Source organism: Oncorhynchus mykiss, chromosome 16 (genome assembly GCF_013265735.2).
Source record: "Oncorhynchus mykiss isolate Arlee chromosome 16, USDA_OmykA_1.1, whole genome shotgun sequence".
NCBI lineage: Eukaryota > Metazoa > Chordata > Actinopteri > Salmoniformes > Salmonidae > Oncorhynchus > Oncorhynchus mykiss.
Genome location: NC_048580.1, coordinates 57789498 through 57805876, shown reverse-complemented (window position 1 = coordinate 57805876; position 16379 = coordinate 57789498).

Genomic DNA, 16379 nt, shown 5'->3' with positions numbered 1-16379 from the left:
CATAGGTCAATATGACCCTCTCTGGTAAGAACATGGTCGGGCTCCATAGGTCAATATGATTCTCTCTGGTAAAAACATGGTTGGGCTCCGTAAGTAAATATGACCCTCTCTGGTAAGAACATGGTCAGGCTCCATAGGTCAATATGACCCTCTCTGGTAAGAACATGGTCGGGCTCCGCAGGTCAGAATGACCCTCTCTGGTAAGAACATGAACAGTCGGGCTCCATTGGTCAATATGACCCTCTCTGGTAAGAACATGGTCGGGCTCCATTGGTCAATATGACCCGCTCTGGTAAGAACATGGTCGGGCTCCATAGGTCAATATGACCCTCTCTGGTAAGAACATGGTCGGGCTCCGTTGGTCAATATGACCCTCTCTGGTAAGAACATGGTCGGGCTCCGTTGGTCAATATGACCCTCACTGGTAAGAACATGATCGGGCTCCATAGGTCAATATGACCCTCTCTGGTAAGAACATGGTCGGGCTCCATAGGTCAATATGATTCTCTCTGGTAAAAACATGGTCGGGCTCCGTAAGTAAATATGACCCTCTCTGGTAAGAACATGGTCAGGCTCCATAGGTCAATATGACCCTCTCTGGTAAGAACATGGTCGGGCTCCGCAGGTCAGAATGACCCTCTCTGGTAAGAACATGGTCGGGCTCCATAGGTCAATATGACCCTCTCTGGTAAGAACATGGTCGGGCTCCATAGGTCAATATGACCCTCTCTGGTAAGAACATGATCGGGCTCCATAGGTCAATATGACCCTCTCTGGTAAGAACATGGTCGGGCTCCATAGGTCAATATGATTCTCTCTGGTAAAAACATGGTCGGGCTCCGTAAGTAAATATGACCCTCTCTGGTAAGAACATGGTCGGGCCCCATAGGTCAATATGACCCTCTCTGGTAAGAACATGGTCGGGCTCCGCAGGTCAGAATGACCCTCTCTGGTAAGAACATGGTCGGGCTCCATAGGTCAATATGACCCTCTCTGGTAAGAACATGGTCGGGCCCCATAGGTCAATATGACCCTCTCTGGTAAGAACATGATCGCGCTCCATAGGTCAATATGACCCTCTCTGGTAAGAACATGGTCGGGCTCCATAGGTCAATATGACCCTCTCTGGTAAGAACATGAACAGTCGGGCTCCATAGGTCAATATGACCCTCTCTGGTAAGAAAATGAACAGTCGGGCTCCATAGTTCAATATGACCCTCTCTGGTAAGAACATGGTCAGGCTCCATAGGTCAATATGACCCTCTCTGGTAAGAACATGAACAGTCAGGCTCCATAAGTCAATATGACACTCTCTGGTAAGAACATGAACAGTCGGGCTCCATGGGTCAATATGACCCTCTCTGGTAAGAACATGAACAGTCGGGCTCCATGGGTCAATATGACCCTCTCTGGTAAGAACATGAACAGTCGGGCTCCATGGGTCAATATGACCCTCTCTGGTAAGAACATGAACAGTCGGGCTCCATTGGTCAATATGACCCTCTCTGGTAAGAACATGGTCGGGCTCCATTGGTCAATATGACCCTCTCTGGTAAAAACATGGTCGGGCTCCATAGGTCAATATGACCCTCTCTGGTAAGAACATGGTCGGGCTCCGTATGTAAATATGACCCTCTCTGGTAAGAACATGGTCAGGCTCCATAGGTCAATATGAACCTCTCTGGTAAGAACATGGTCGGGCCCCATAGGTCAATATGACCCTCTCTGATAAGAACATGGTCGGGCTCCATAGGTAAATATGACCCTCTCTGGTAAGAACATGATCGGGCTCCATAGGTCAATATGACCCTCTCTGGTAAGAACATGAACAGTCGGGCTCCATAGGTCAATATGACCCTCTCTGGTAAGAATATGAACAGTCGGGCTCCATAGGTCAATATGACCGTCTCTGGTAAGAAAATGAACAGTCGCGCTCCATAGGTCAATATGACCCTCTCTGGTAAGAACATGGTCGGGCTCCATAGGTCAATATGACCCTCTCTGGTAAGAACATGGTCGGGCTCCATAGGTCAATATGACCCTCTCTGGTAAGAACTTGGTCGGGCTCCATAGGTCAATATGACCCGCTCTGGTAAGAACATGGTCGGGCTCCATAGGTCAATATGACCCTCTCTGGTAAGAACATGGTCGGGCTCCATAGGTCAATATGACCCTCTCTGGTAAGAACATGGTCGGGCTCCGTTGGTCAATATGACCCTCTCTGGTAAGAACATGGTCGGGCTCCGTTGGTCAATATGACCCTCACTGGTAAGAACATGATCGGGCTCCATAGGTCAATATGACCCTCTCTGGTAAGAACATGGTCGGGCTCCATAGGTCAATATGATTCTCTCTGGTAAAAACATGGTCGGGCTCCGTAATTAAATATGACCCTCTCTGGTAAGAACATGGTCAGGCTCCATAGGTCAATATGACCCTCTCTGGTAAGAACATGGTCGGGCTCCGCAGGTCAGAATGACCCTCTCTGGTAAGAACATGGTCGGGCTCCATAGGTCAATATGACCCTCTCTGGTAAGAACATGGTCGGGCTCCATAGGTCAATATGACCCTCTCTGGTAAGAACATGATCGGGCTCCATAGGTCAATATGACCCTCTCTGGTAAGAACATGGTCGGGCTCCATAGGTCAATATGATTCTCTCTGGTAAAAACATGGTCGGGCTCCGTAAGTAAATATGACCCTCTCTGGTAAGAACATGGTCGGGCCCCATAGGTCAATATGACCCTCTCTGGTAAGAACATGGTCGGGCTCCGCAGGTCAGAATGACCCTCTCTGGTAAGAACATGGTCGGGCTCCATAGGTCAATATGACCCTCTCTGGTAAGAACATGGTCGGGCCCCATAGGTCAATATGACCCTCTCTGGTAAGAACATGATCGCGCTCCATAGGTCAATATGACCCTCTCTGGTAAGAACATGGTCGGGCTCCATAGGTCAATATGACCCTCTCTGGTAAGAACATGAACAGTCGGGCTCCATAGGTCAATATGACCCTCTCTGGTAAGAAAATGAACAGTCGGGCTCCATAGTTCAATATGACCCTCTCTGGTAAGAACATGGTCAGGCTCCATAGGTCAATATGACCCTCTCTGGTAAGAACATGAACAGTCAGGCTCCATAAGTCAATATGACACTCTCTGGTAAGAACATGAACAGTCGGGCTCCATGGGTCAATATGACCCTCTCTGGTAAGAACATGAACAGTCGGGCTCCATGGGTCAATATGACCCTCTCTGGTAAGAACATGAACAGTCGGGCTCCATGGGTCAATATGACCCTCTCTGGTAAGAACATGAACAGTCGGGCTCCATTGGTCAATATGACCCTCTCTGGTAAGAACATGGTCGGGCTCCATTGGTCAATATGACCCTCTCTGGTAAAAACATGGTCGGGCTCCATAGGTCAATATGACCCTCTCTGGTAAGAACATGGTCAGGCTCCATAGGTCAATATGAACCTCTCTGGTAAGAACATGGTCGGGCCCCATAGGTCAATATGACCCTCTCTGATAAGAACATGGTCGGGCTCCATAGGTAAATATGACCCTCTCTGGTAAGAACATGATCGGGCTCCATAGGTCAATATGACCCTCTCTGGTAAGAACATGAACAGTCGGGCTCCATAGGTCAATATGACCCTCTCTGGTAAGAATATGAACAGTCGGGCTCCATAGGTCAATATGACCGTCTCTGGTAAGAAAATGAACAGTCGCGCTCCATAGGTCAATATGACCCTCTCTGGTAAGAACATGGTCGGGCTCCATAGGTCAATATGACCCTCTCTGGTAAGAACATGGTCGGGCTCCATAGGTCAATATGACCCTCTCTGGTAAGAACTTGGTCGGGCTCCATAGGTCAATATGACCCGCTCTGGTAAGAACATGGTCGGGCTCCATAGGTCAATATGACCCTCTCTGGTAAGAACATGGTCGGGCTCCATAGGTCAATATGACCCTCTCTGGTAAGAACATGATCGCGCTCCATAGGTCAATATGACCCTCTCTGGTAAGAACATGGTCGGGCTCCATAGGTCAATATGACCCTCTCTGGTAAGAACATGAACAGTCGGGCTCCATAGGTCAATATGACCCTCTCTGGTAAGAAAATGAACAGTCGGGCTCCATAGTTCAATATGACCCTCTCTGGTAAGAACATGGTCGGGCTCCATAGGTCAATATGACCCTCTCTGGTAAGAACATGGTCGGGCTCCGTTGGTCAATATGACCCTCTCTGGTAAAAACATGGTCGGGCTCCATAGGTCAATATGACCCTCTCTGGTAAGAACATGGTCGGGCTCCGTAAGTAAATATGACCCTCTCTGGTAAGAACATGAACAGTCGGGCTCCATAGGTCAATATGACCCTCTCTGGTAAGAACATGGTCGGGCTCCATAGTTCAATATGACCCTCTCTGGTAAGAACATGGTCAGGCTCCATAGGTCAATATGACCCTCTCTGGTAAGAACATGGTCGGGCTCCGTTGGTCAATATGACCCTCTCTGGTAAAAACATGGTCAGGCTCCATAGGTCAATATGACCCTCTCTGGTAAGAACATGGTCGGGCTCCGTAAGTAAATATGACCCTCTCTGGTAAGAACATGGTCAGGCTCCATAGGTCAATATGAACCTCTCTGATAAGAACATGGTCGGGCTCCATAGGTAAATATGACCCTCTCTGTTAAGAACATGATCGGGCTCCATAGGTCAATATGACCCTCTCTGGTAAGAACATGAACAGTCGGGCTCCATAGGTCAATATGACCCTCTCTGGTAAGAATATGAACAGTCGGGCTCCATAGGTCAATATGACCGTCTCTGGTAAGAAAATGAACAGTCGCGCTCCATAGGTCAATATGACCCTCTCTGGTAAGAACATGGTCGGGCTCCGTAAGTAAATATGACCCTCTCTGGTAAGAACATGAACAGTCGGGCTCCATAGGTCAATATGACCCTCTCTGGTAAGAACATGGTCGGGCTCCATAGTTCAATATGACCCTCTCTGGTAAGAACATGGTCAGGCTCCATAAGTCAATATGACACTCTCTGGTAAGAACATGAACAGTCAGGCTCCATAAGTCAATATGACCCTCTCTGGTAAGAACATGAACAGTCGGGCTCCATAGGTCAATATGACCCTCTCTGGTAAGAACATGAACAGTCGGGCTCCATTGGTCAATATGACCCTCTCTGGTAAGAACATGGTCGGGCTCCATTGGTCAATATGACCCGCTCTGGTAAGAACATGGTCAGGCTCCATAGGTCAATATGACCCTCTCTGGTAAGAACATGGTCGGGCTCCGTTGGTCAATATGACCCTCTCTGGTAAAAACATGGTCGGGCTCCATAGGTCAATATGACCCTCTCTGGTAAGAACATGGTCGGGCTCCGTAAGTAAATATGACCCTCTCTGGTAAGAACATGGTCAGGCTCCATAGGTCAATATGAACCTCTCTGGTAAGAACATGGTCGGGCCCCATAGGTCAATATGACCCTCTCTGATAAGAACATGGTCGGGCTCCATAGGTAAATATGACCCTCTCTGGTAAGAACATGATCGGGCTCCATAGGTCAATATGACCCTCTCTGGTAAGAACATGAACAGTCGGGCTCCATAGGTAAATATGACCCTCTCTGTTAAGAACATGATCGGGCTCCATAGGTCAATATGACCCTCTCTGGTAAGAACATGAACAGTCGGGCTCCATAGGTCAATATGACCCTCTCTGGTAAGAATATGAACAGTCGGGCTCCATAGGTCAATATGACCGTCTCTGGTAAGAAAATGAACAGTCGCGCTCCATAGGTCAATATGACCCTCTCTGGTAAGAACATGGTCGGGCTCCGTAAGTAAATATGACCCTCTCTGGTAAGAACATGAACAGTCGGGCTCCATAGGTCAATATGACCCTCTCTGGTAAGTACATGAACAGTCGGGCTCCATTGGTCAATATGACCCTCTCTGGTAAGAACATGGTCGGGCTCCATTGGTCAATATGACCCGCTCTGGTAAGAACATGGTCGGGCTCCATAGGTCAATATGACCCTCTCTGGTAAGAACATGGTCGGGCTCCGTTGGTCAATATGACCCTCTCTGGTAAAAACATGGTCGGGCTCCATAGGTCAATATGACCCTCTCTGGTAAGAACATGGTCGGGCTCCGTAAGTAAATATGACCCTCTCTGGTAAGAACATGGTCAGGCTCCATAGGTCAATATGAACCTCTCTGGTAAGAACATGGTCGGGCCCCATAGGTCAATATGACCCTCTCTGATAAGAACATGGTCGGGCTCCATAGGTAAATATGACCCTCTCTGGTAAGAACATGATCGGGCTCCATAGGTCAATATGACCCTCTCTGGTAAGAACATGAACAGTCGGGCTCCATAGGTCAATATGACCCTCTCTGGTAAGAATATGAACAGTCGGGCTCCATAGGTCAATATGACCGTCTCTGGTAAGAAAATGAACAGTCGCGCTCCATAGGTCAATATGACCCTCTCTGGTAAGAACATGGTCGGGCTCCATAGGTCAATATGACCCTCTCTGGTAAGAACATGGTCGGGCTCCATAGGTCAATATGACCCTCTCTGGTAAGAACATGGTCGGGCTCCATAGGTCAATATGACCCTCTTTGGTAAGAACATGGTCGGGCTCCATAGGTCAATTTGACCCTCTCTGGTAAGAACATGAACAATCGAGCTCCATAGGTCTATATGACCCTCTCTGGTAAGAACATGAACAGTCGGGCTCCATAGGTCAATATGACCCTCTCTGGTAAGAACATGATCTGGCTCCATAGTTCAATATGACCCTCTCTGGTAAGAACATGAACAGTCAGGCTCCATAGGTCAATATGACCCTCTCTGGTAAGAACATGAACAGTCGGGCTCCATAGGTCAATATGACCCTCTCTGGTAAGAACATGGTCGGGCTCCATAGGTCAATATGACCCTCTCTGGTAAGAACATGGTCGGGCTCCATAGGTCAATATGGCCCTCTCTGGTAAGAACATGAACAGTCGGGCTCCATAGGTCAATATGACCCTATCTGGTAAGAACATGGTCGGGCTCCATAGGTCAATATGACCCTCTCATGTAAGAACATGAACAGTCGGGCTCCATAGGTCAATAAGACCCTCTCTGGTAAGAACATGAACAGTCGGGCTCCATAGGTCAATATGACCCTCTCTGATAAGAACATGGTCGGGCTCCATAGGTCAATATGACCCTCTCTGGTAAGAACATGGTCGGGCTCCATAGGTCAATATGACCCTCTCTGGTAAGAACATGGTCGGGCTCCATAGGTCAATATGACCCTCTCTGGTAAGAACATGGTCGGGCTCCATAGGTCAATATGACCCTCTCTGGTAAGAACATGGTCGGGCTCCATCGGTCAATATGACCCTCTCCGGATAGTACATTAACACTAAGATGTTAGTGGAGTTGAATGAGTGTTTTTCTGTGGACTGTATATTTTCGAACACAGCACGACTTGGATGTAGAGCCAAGCTAATGAAATGTTCTCCAATTGTAGCATACGTTTGTGAAATGTTGTTAATATTTATCTCATACAAGTATTATATGGAATCAGTGGCCTGTATTCACAAATGCCAAGGGAAGCCACTCTTCCACCAAAAATTGACCAATAAAAAAATATATATATATCTTTCGTCTATCTGTGTTTCATAATTATTAAATTCGCAAGAGGCTGAATGTATCTCACCAGAGAAAGCATCCGAGTGAGCCATTCTGTCTCTGTATGTGTAGCCCATCTATCTGATGCTGTCTGGTCAAAATAAGTTTGACATTGTTGCCACCCATTGTCACACCCTGATCTGTTTCACCTGTTTTGTGCTTGTCCCCCATGCTTGTCTCCCGTTTTTCGCCATTATCGCCTGTGAATTTATACCTGCGTTTTCAGTTTGTCTGTTGCCAGCTTGTCTTGTCCTGTCAAGTCGTGCCAGCATCTTTCTCCGTGGTATTTTCCTCTTTCTGGCTTCTGTTCTAGTCCCCCTGGTTACAACCTGTTTTTCCTGTCCTTACCATGAGCCTGCCTGCCGTCTACGTTTGCCAACTATTACCAGGATTATGAACCCCTGCCTGTCCTCGACCTGCCTTTGGCCTGCCAGTGGATATTCAATAAATCTCTGAGACTTGAACCATTTACCTCAAGTGTCTGCATCTGGGTCTCATCCCAAGTCATGAAACTCATAGCATTGAATGTAAGGGAAGCCAGCGAGGATTTAGCCTCCCTTGATAATACATTTTTTTTTATAGTCAATCAGCATTGAGGTAAACTGAGTGAGCTCAACTGTGAATGGTCCTGGTGCACCAAAAAACAGTGTCAAGGGAAGCCATTTTGGATTTGGCTTAACACCAATCACATCAGATCAAAGCAAAACGTCATTGCCAGAAAAACTTGAATTGTTGCATCTCATTGTGTCATTGTCCTCGTGTATAGCTAGCCTAGCTAAAATTGGCCGTTTCTTAAATTAGCCATAGATGGAGATAGGGATTTGGACTTGGTTTTAATTCTCGGATTCGGATCCAACCATACATTGTAGCCCTGGCCTGAAAGGATGGAAGTTCAATATGTAGTAGGCTAATGGTAACTGGCTGGCTCATCGTTGCCCATGAAAGGAAGTTCAGCTAGCAAGCAAGCATTTTAGCCAGGTAGCCTAGGACAAACAACAAAAACGAAAACCGTGTACTATATGACAGTCATAGACCGTTTCGTCAACATGAAAGAGAGGAGGATGACATTGGCGTTTCTCTACAAGTAGGGTGAGTCAACATGTAATTTCTACTTGCACATATACGTAGATAGGGGGGACACATACGTTCAAACACACACACACAGAAATCAGAACCATGGACAGCCACATCATATTCAGCTTACATTGATTGGACAAAATCGTTTTTGGCATATTTTAGTTGATGATGTTGAAATGTTGAAGTTGAAATGGTGCTGGAATTGTGGAGGCAGCTCCTGTTTTCTTTGTGACTTGCGGTTGTTCTAAATCAATAGTTGTTTAGTAGTCCAAAAATATCCGGAACATTTACTTGCTTGACGGTGCTGTAGGTCATGTAATTATTGGTTACATGCATTATGCTTTGTGGACTTCACCAGACAGAGGTTGCTCTCTGGTTTTGTGATGAAACAAAGGTCTGGTTGAATTTATTCTGCCACTGTGTCTTCTTATTGCCTCGGCCTTAGGCCAACATATCACAGTGGCAAGGCATTTAAACGAACAGGTTATAGACCAAACAATGCAATTATCACAACACAGGTTGCTATACGGCAAGAAAAACGCTGCTTCATTTGATCAATATGATCCTAGACAACCTACCTCTATGAATCCATAATGGGTCAAAATGTAGCAGCATGGTTTGTTCCAGATAACCATAGGCTACCTGGCTGGGTTAATCTATACTGCCTCATCCTGTCAACCTTGACATTTAACTGCTGAGCACAACTTCTTTTAACTGCACCCCTCTGTTTTCTCTCTCTTTAACAATCGTCCTCCGCCCTCGGTCTCTCTGCCTCACCGTGTCCTTATTCCAGATGAGCATGTCTGTGTGTCAGAGAGCAGGTGATTGATTCAAATAGATCAGGCTTCCTGCAGATTCTCACCGTAGGTGGGGTGTTGATGGAGGGCATTGTGAAGGGGTGTGTGTGTGTGTGTGTGTGTGTGTGTGTGTGTGTGTGTGTGTCTGGAACTTGGATTGGCTCCGGTGGGGGATATTCTGTCTGCTTGTGCATTGATGTCCAGTGACAGGCCAATCGATGTGGAGGAGCTGCTGTTTCATTGACCTGCCCTGGTAACAGTACTGCTGGAGGTCCATCTCAGCGCCCGCTATCTGACTCCTCTCCTCATCTGGGTGGGGAGTCTGTTCTCTCAAACTGATCTTCTGTTTTCTCTCAAAGATGTTTGTTTGTCCATACTTTTGCCAGTCTTCAATTTACTATTGTGTTATCTGGACAGCAGTAACTATATATCAATGATTGCAATTGAGTGGCGAGTAGGTTATTATGGTAACACAACCTTAAGCGCCAGCGTATAAATCAAGCGTTGAGCAGTACATTAGGGGGCTCTATTCAATCTTGCGGGAACATTGCCTTTAAATGTCAATTACGCTGTAACTCTGAACTTTCGCAATACGAATAGACCCCTAGGAAAATACAATCTGTACCCATCTTGCCATGTATTAGCATATTGGCTTTATTCTTATTTTCATAGCATCAGCTGCAGTTGGTACAGACTCCATTCCCACACCTTGTAAAAGCTCAGGGAGAGAGAAGACAAATGCAGTTAATTGATTTGTTCATTATTCGCAGTTGTTTGTTAATTGATTTGTTCATTGTTCATTGTTGTTTTAGTGAAATAAATCATAATGTTTAACATTAAGTTTAACTTTGAAGTCAGACTGTCTTCAGTGCATCACCAATAAAGTTGTATTGTACCATTGACGTGAAAGCGGAGTAATTCCCCAGTAGAAATTCCCTGCTGTACCCTGGGTGTGTATGTGCATGCTTGTGTGTGTGCGCATGTGTTTGAGTGAGTGTTTTTTCCCCCAGTGAGCCTCGGAATCAGTCCTCTGCCTGAAAACATGAGGATTGATAGCATTTTGATCAAGGTCGTTGGAAATCCAGGCCACCCACACACACACACACAAGACGCCCCCTAGTCTGGGTCTTGGCTGATGGGTTCTTGTAATCCAGTTATCATGCAGTTTGCACGCTCACTCTATCAAGGTGAGTGTTACTCTATACGAGGCTAGGGGCCTCCCATCAAATTGCATTCTGCCTTTCCGGGGCCATAATCAAATGCAGTTACCAAATCACATAACTACCCTCAGGTTCAATCTGCGCTCCCCTGATGCTAAAGGCTGGGAGACGGAGACACATATCAGTGAGTTGATAAACTGGCTCAAACATAGGTGAGTTAACTGGAATAGTAAACAGCAGAAATGGTCATAACAAATGAGAATATGTTTTACCAATATGGAGGAGAAAAAAGCTCGAGCACACGTTATGCTTATAGGCTAGTGTTCGCTGTTCGTTATCGCTTGGTTTTTGTTCGCTTATAGATGATCATTTGTGTCTCGAAAGAGAAACCATTGCTGGAGTTAATTTGAAACAGAACTAAACTGGGATCAAACACAGTGAAAGTATTTGAAAATAGTAACATAATCTGTGTCTTTGTTCATAATCATCATCATCATCAACAACTTTACATGCAAAACAGAAAGAGAATGTGGAGACAGGAAGCAGTGTTTGTATAAGGAGGGGAAACTTTATTTATAACACAGGGGCTCTGACATGGATTTGCCAGCTCAATTCCTATATTACAAGGTTTATCTGCGAGGCTGTATATGTACTGTTACTGTATTTGGAAACCAAGATTGCAGTGGCACTAGAAACACACGCTTAAAACGACGGACTCTTTCCCTTTTTTTTCTTTTTTTTCATACAAAATGGTACAAACAACATTACAAAATACTTGTGCTGTTGACAGTTTACAAAAAAAAGTATTTTAACTTGATAACTGTGCAATTCTTTTTTTTAAGCATTTTGTGTTTTTTGTGTGTATTTTTTGTATTTTATTTACTTAAGTGTATGTGAGTATGTTACACACCAGAAGTCCTTCTGGACAGCAACCTCGGTCATGCGGGCTGCTACATGTTTTAAATGATCTTTATGATAACCGTCATAGAATTCTTCTTCAGTCCCATTATAAAAAGACACATGCAAAAAAGCTCCAATTGTACAGTTATATTTTGCCTAACTTGATCTGTTTAGCTTTAAGCAATTACTACATTATGTACACTCAGACGTGAGCAACATCAAGATCACTCCAATACGACACTGGCTGTATCTCAAATCACACCCTATTCCCCATATAGTGCACTACCTTCAACCACAGTAGTGCACTACATGGGGAATAGGGTGCCATTTGAGAGACTCAAATACTGTCATGTTTCGGTGCAGGCTTGGTGATAGCAAAGGCTATGTCTAACACTGTAACCTCACTCCTGTTGGAGTCTCCTGCAGTTGAATAGTGTGCAGTACACTCCATGGGTTGGTGAGCGCTGTCAGGATCAGTGGTCTTCAGTGAGGGTTCAAAGGCTAACACCACTCTGAAAGAAGATGACCACTTCCCTCTAGGGACAGGCAGACAGACAGGGACAGACAGAGTGACTGTTTGTGTGCAGGGCTCATGGTAAAGGGGGTAACTAGTACATACAGATACTACATAGCAGGTCTGAAATACATCTGCACTAGCTAAACATACTGCGTTCCTCCCACTATATCATTCACCCCAAGCTTTGACTCAAGGAATTTATTTGCACACCTTAAGCCTCCCGCGTACTCTATCTTCAATATGTCAAACTGAAGCGTGGATGCGCAAATCCATACATCCTGATCCCAGTTCCCCTGTGTGTCATTGTCACATCAATCGCATCCATTTAACCTAACCACCTTTGCATATTTACATGTCCAACTTTTAATCCTCCAATTCAACCCTTCATTTCTCCAAAACCTTAATTTAACCCATCCCTGGCTTCCCTCTCATAGTGTTGGAATGGCACGGCTTCCTTTGTCCCCCAAATAACTCCTAGCCGTGATAATGAGACACTATGACAGGCATTAGGCCATTCACTTGATGATGCTATGTAGTGCTTATGACAGCAGCATTATGCAAGGTGGGACCATGAAGTGCCTGGATCTATCTCGTCTTGGTTTGCTGCCCCCATGGTAGGTGTATATCTGAATACAGTCTCTACTGTCTCTGATGGGGCTAGAGCAAAGCAAGTAGGCCTCATCTATATGGATGACATGTAGGATGATGCCCAGAGAAGGTGAGTGTAAATATGTACTGCAGGATGTCTTGTAATGTAATAATGATGTCAATCTTGAACAGCGACACATAAACAAGTATGGCTGTGACCGTACAAGTCTCTTAGAATCTTCAGTGAACGCAAATGGCTTTTATGGTAATTTGAAGCTTGTCGAGCAGGCTCGGTAGGTTACTCGTCGAACAACAAAGACAACAAAATACAGGGTGAAGAACATAAAGAGAGCGAAAGTGAAAAACAACTAAATGTATGAAAAAGTACATGTATAACATTTCTATGTAAAAAGAGATAATCATAAATCACGAACAGCAACAGCTGTGTAATGTGTGTATGTGCTTATGTGTGCGTGCACGTAAGTGAGCATGTGTGTGCATTGAGCTGAGCGATGTTCTAGTGGAGAAAGAAGCACTAATCCTACTTTGTGATGGCGAGAGGTGAGGTGGAAAGCCTAAACACTGCTTCCTGTTTCTGCTTCTGTCACCCAGAGGCATTGTGGGCACACAGTAGGATCAGAGGGTGGTTAAAGGTCATTCTCACTGATACCCTGTAGCCACCACAGGTGGTTTAGGGTCTACCTACACTCTGAGGGCTCACTGTTATTCAGTTATAATAACACCCCCCAATAACCTATATGACCTTGTCCCCTTTCAGAGACTTCTATTTTCTTCCAGTGCCCTTCCTCCCCTCTCTGTGTAAGGCATACTGTACATATCTTTTTTCTCCAAAGGGAGACGTGAGGGAGAGATACTGGGTGCAGTGTAAAGGGAAATAACCTGATAGTGAAGGGGGAGCTGGGAGGAAGAGCATGGGAGGCTGAGTCATCCTCTCCTCACATCTTATCTAGGAGTTTAGAGCTCTCTCTCTTCGTCAAGGAGATTACCTGGAGGAATCCAGCATCCTCTTAATTATGAGGAGAACTGGAGGATGGATTAAATACATAACCTCGCCCAATCCCTATGAAATCTACTATTAGAGAGAGAGATAGAGAGGAGGGAGAGAAAAAGAGAGAATGCACGTATGTAGAAAGTACATTCCTCTCAAGTGTAAATCTCAACTGGAATGACATTGGGGCAAATGTACTGTATCATAGGATGATGCATGGGTAGTGGTGTTTTCATAAAATACAATAAAATGTCCGTTCCTCAATATCAACATCTTATGACAGATTTAGCACTTCGAAACACTGCTTTGGAAAGGTGCAGTTATTTTCTTTTTCTCTTTCCAAAAAGTTTATACGAGAGATTTTCCCCAACTTGTTTTTCGAAACCTCTTGCACCAAAATGTCATATGAATGAAAATGTCTGAGGGGAGACAGACGGTGGTGCGTGCGAAGTCCCTGACAGAATCTCAGTTTTTTCTCTCTCTCTCTGTTGTTGTTGCTGCGACAGGGACCAGCATCAGAGATTGTATATTAAAAGTGTGTCAGGACACAACAGTGAATCAGCACAAAAGCCGACGCTTGAATCTTTGTGTCTCACACTTTGTCTTCTCTGCCAGCAGTGCAAGAGGACATGGAGCACAAACGGTTTGACGTTTACTAATACTTCAAAAATATTTAGTTTCACATCCTTTTTCTTTTTACAATTTCTATAGTTTATCTCAACACATAGTGATCTTGTGGTCTGGTTGGTCTATGTTAATAACATTTGGAAACAGTGGACAGAACCATACAACACAGCTTCATCCTTCGTCCTACTATGGATTACTTCCTTTCACATTTCCTCCCTCTTTTCCGAGCTACCCAGCCTCATTAAGTTAAAAGTGCAAAGTAATGTGAACTCAAAAAAGCAAAGTCACAAAGCCATCCAAACTCAACTGCTTTTAAAGCCGCAATGACTAATGGTTTGAATACAGTAAATACATGTTGTCTAAAGACAGTCCCAATCCTGTATCTGTGTGAAGATTCCTATTGTGACACTGACGATGGCTTTTTATCAGGACCTCAGACTTGAAGGAAATAAAAGAATTGTCCTTCGACTAAGGAGAGAGACAGTACCAGTCAAAAGTCTGGACACACGTGCTCGTTCAAGGGTTTTCTTTATTTGTACTATTTTCTACATTGATTGGTCAACTATTAAATAACACATATTGAATCATGCAGTAACCAAAAAAAGTGTTAAACAAATCAAAATACACTTCCGTTCAAAGTCTGGGATCACTTAGAAATGTCCTTGTTTTTGAAAGAAAAGCATATCCATTAACATAACATCAAATTGATCAGAAATACAGTGTAGACATTGTTAATGTTGTAAATTACTATTGTAGATGGAAATGGCAGATTTTTAATGGAATATCTACATAGGCGTACAGAGGCCCATTATCAGCAACCATCACTCCTGTGTTCCAATGGCACGTTGTGTTAGCTAATCCAAGTTTATCATTTTAAAAAGCTAATTTATCATTAGAAAACCCTTTTGCAGTTATGTTAGCACAGCTGAAAACTGTTGTTCTGATTAAAGAAGCAATAAAACTGGCCTTCTTTAGACTAGTTGAGTATCTGGAGCATCAGCAGCATCACTGTTGACATTGAGACTGGTGTTTGCAGGTACTATTTAATGAAGCTGCCATTAGGGACTTGTGAGGCATCTTTTTCTCAAACTAGGCACTAATGTACTTGTCCTCTTGCTCAGTTGTGCACCGGGGCTCCCGCTCCTCTTTCTATTCTGGTTTGAGTCCGTTTGCGCTGTTCTGTGAAGGAAGTAGTACACAGCGTTGTACAAGATCTTTAGTTTCTTGGCAATTTCTCAGATGGAATAGCCTTCATTTCTCAGAACAAGAATAGACTGATAAGTTTCAGAAGAAAGTTCTTTGTTTCTGGCCATTTTGAGTCTGTAATCGAAACCACAAATGCTGATGCTCCAGATGCTCAACTAGTCTAATCAGAACAACAGTTTTGAGCTGTGCTAACATAACTGCAAAAGTGTTTTCTAATGATCAATTAGCCTTTTAAAATGATAAACTTGGATTAGCTAACACAACGTGCCATTGGAACACAGGAGTGATGGCTGATAATGGGCCTCTGTACGCCTATGTAGATATTCCATAAAAAATCTGCCATTTCCATCTACAATAGTCATTTACAACATTAACAATGTCTACACTGTATTTCTGATCAATTTGATGTTATTATTAACAAACAAGGACCCCAAACCATTGAACAGTAGGGAATATTTTACATTTGAGATTCTTCAAAGTAGTCACCCCTTGCCTTGATGAAAGCATTGCACACGCTTGGCATTCTCTCAACCAGCTTCACCTGGAATGCTTTTCCAACAGTCTTGAAGGAGTTCCCACATATGCTGAGCACTTATTAGCTGCTTTTCCTTCACTCGCGGTCTAACTCATCCCAAACCATCTCAATTGGGTTGAGTTGGTTGATTGTGGAGGTGGGTGATTGTGGAGGCCAGGTCATCTGATGCAGCACTCCATCTGTCACGCCTGCTCCCTCTTCCCCTCTCTGGCGCTCCCGCTTCTCCTCTCTGGCGCTCCCGCTTCTCCTCT